The following is a 2,614-nucleotide window of genomic DNA, read 5'->3' on the forward strand; positions in this document are numbered from 1 at the left end:
TTTCCTGTCTTGTTCTACTGTGTGATGCCAGTTCTTTGCAGTGTTAATACTGTTAAGGATGTTTAAGTTTAGAGCTTTATATCTTAATTCTATTAAAAGCGCTATATTTGAGGAACTCAAATAGGTTTGAACTGTGCCATGAAAAGTTAAACAGTTCTTATGCAGAATAAAGCAGAATATCAAGAGGAAAAGAGCAGTAAAAAAGTATTCCCTAAATAATTGAGTAGGATATTGAATGTGAAAAATACTTACTGGATGAAATTGTGCTGTATTTGCAGGATTAGATCTAAAAATAACATTTTAAAGTGTATGAATAATTTAAAATGTGTAAGTATTTTAATGCTTTTGAGCAAGGTAGATGAAAGAAAACATCCAGGGGATAGATCTGAGGAGACTGGAGTTTCTAATTTTTTTAAAGTAGCTATTTCTAATTCTTTCTGGAAAGCTTATTCTGGTGTTTCTTATTCAGTTAGAACATAGAATTTATTTAGAATATCCAGCTACCACAGTGGAAACATGGGACTTAATTGTAAATCCTCTTTCCTTCTCCAGTGACAGCGCTAGGAAAACTGGGTTTGTTTTCTTTTTGAATTACTGAGGGATTTATTCCCTTTTTTCTTGACTGTCTCTTTAGTATTTTCAGTGTATTGAACAAACATCTAATTTTAGCCATTGTAAAGTAGAAGATTGGGCTCCAGCCAAGCTCATTTCTCTGGCTTAATCACATACTTTCTAACTACTTTTTTAGCAAATAGAAGGGGCCTGAATATCTGGTTTTGTCTTTTTTTATTTCCTAAAAATCTTTACCATCCTAATCTCATAACGAGTAGTTATATCCAGTGAAGTAATTATTTTTGTGAAGAACTGGTTATGTAGTCTTGGATAATGTATTTAAACTCTGTTAAACCCACCTATTTCCAATACTCTGATATGAAAGTAGAAAATAAAACCTCACCATTTTAGGACTTCTTCAGGTGAGACAGTCTCTTACAAGTTTATCCATGATACATCTTGAAAATGTCAGTCTTGGGGGATTTGTTTCCAGTGATTAAACATTGTGTCTTTAAAATAAACCCCATACTTCACATTCTTACAATTGAAAATTTTGCCTGCGGTAACAAAGGCATTTGTGACCAATATTGCAATTTGCAGTCATTACGCAAAAAAATTGCAGGTATTTAAACCATGTTTTTACACTCATTAATTGCAATGTCTGTATTTCATCACTAATATTATCCAGAGGTTTTTTGTTTTTCATTTAAATGAGCCGAGACCTCAAGGTGGACAAATTCTATTGATACTCTTCAAATTCATCCCCTCCTTTCCTGAAGAAGGAGCGTGCAAGACACTTGGTGTAAACTGCCTTTTATATTTGCAACTCCAACTGTATTTATTCAGTTCCAACTGGTATAAAAGAAAAGATCTCTGTGCTTGGTCCTTAACTGTGTTTTTATTCTGTGCAATTAATCGGAGTGTGTTCAGCTCAGATCTCTGCTTCAGGAATGATGCGAGTGCCAGACTGCTGCCTGAGCATCCTCAGAGTGGATCCCAGGATGCTTTAGGCAGGACTGAGGGAGGTTTTGTGGACTTCATTTCCACTTGTGTTGGCAGGAGCTGACCTGTTCTCTTACCCCGCAGGGGCTGCATGGTAAATCAGTTCAGGAAGCTGTCAGCTTTCCTTGCAGCTAATTTACGTTGCTGCTTGACTGCCCCTTTGGGTGCTGTTCGACATTTTGCCTCATCCAGGGTAGATGGACTAGCTACCATGGAGCTTCCACTGATCTGATGAAAGTTTACACACCAAAAGAATTCTACTGGATTTTATTGGTGTCACCTTACTGAACTAGCTCACACTGTGGCTGCACACTTAGCTAGATCTGATGCAAGAAAAATTTAACTCCAGATTTAGCTTTAGGAATAAACTTGCCACCTGGGGTGGCTGTAGGCTAGTATATATTACTGAGTCGGTGGCTGGGGAAGACATAGCTGTGGGAAATGTGACGTTACCATTTAATGCAAGTATTTCAGGACTATACCAAAGAAAACTAAAGGGGCTAATTTCAGTGTGTTCTCACCTTTTAAAATCCATGCTTTGATTCTTTCCTTGGTATGTCTAACCATTGGGCAAAACGGTCACCTTTGCTGCACTAGAGCTTCTTAGTGTTTCCCAGTGTTTGGCTCCCTTAGAGAGATACAAGACAAACTTTTAATACACCATTTTCCTGACATTTAAACTACAGAATAATCATACTGATGTATTAAGACTAGTTTTAATACCTGTGTCTTCCAGTCTGTGCCAGAAGTCACATTATCAAATCCCGAATGCTTTGCTGAAGCAGTGGTTTTGTGGCCGAGGGAAAAACCGAAGGAAGTCTGTGTATCTGAGACTTCCACATCGCCTCAGACAGCCTATCTGAGGGAACAGCGCCGAATGGAGCAAGTTCTTACCAGAGAAAGCGTTCCACCCTCAGGCTGAGATTTCCCTGCAAGCAGCTGGGAGCAAAAGGCACTTCTAGTTTTATCTCATTCTACTGCAGTGGCGTTAGAGGAGGGGCCACGGCTGTGAGCGCGCTTGCCGACAAGCAGGCTGAGAAGCTCCCTCGTCGGGAGCGGC

The sequence above is a fragment of the Buceros rhinoceros genome, unplaced genomic scaffold, assembly GCF_000710305.1.
Source record: "Buceros rhinoceros silvestris isolate BGI_N320 unplaced genomic scaffold, ASM71030v1 scaffold45276, whole genome shotgun sequence".
In the NCBI taxonomy this organism is placed as follows: Eukaryota; Metazoa; Chordata; class Aves; order Bucerotiformes; family Bucerotidae; genus Buceros; species Buceros rhinoceros.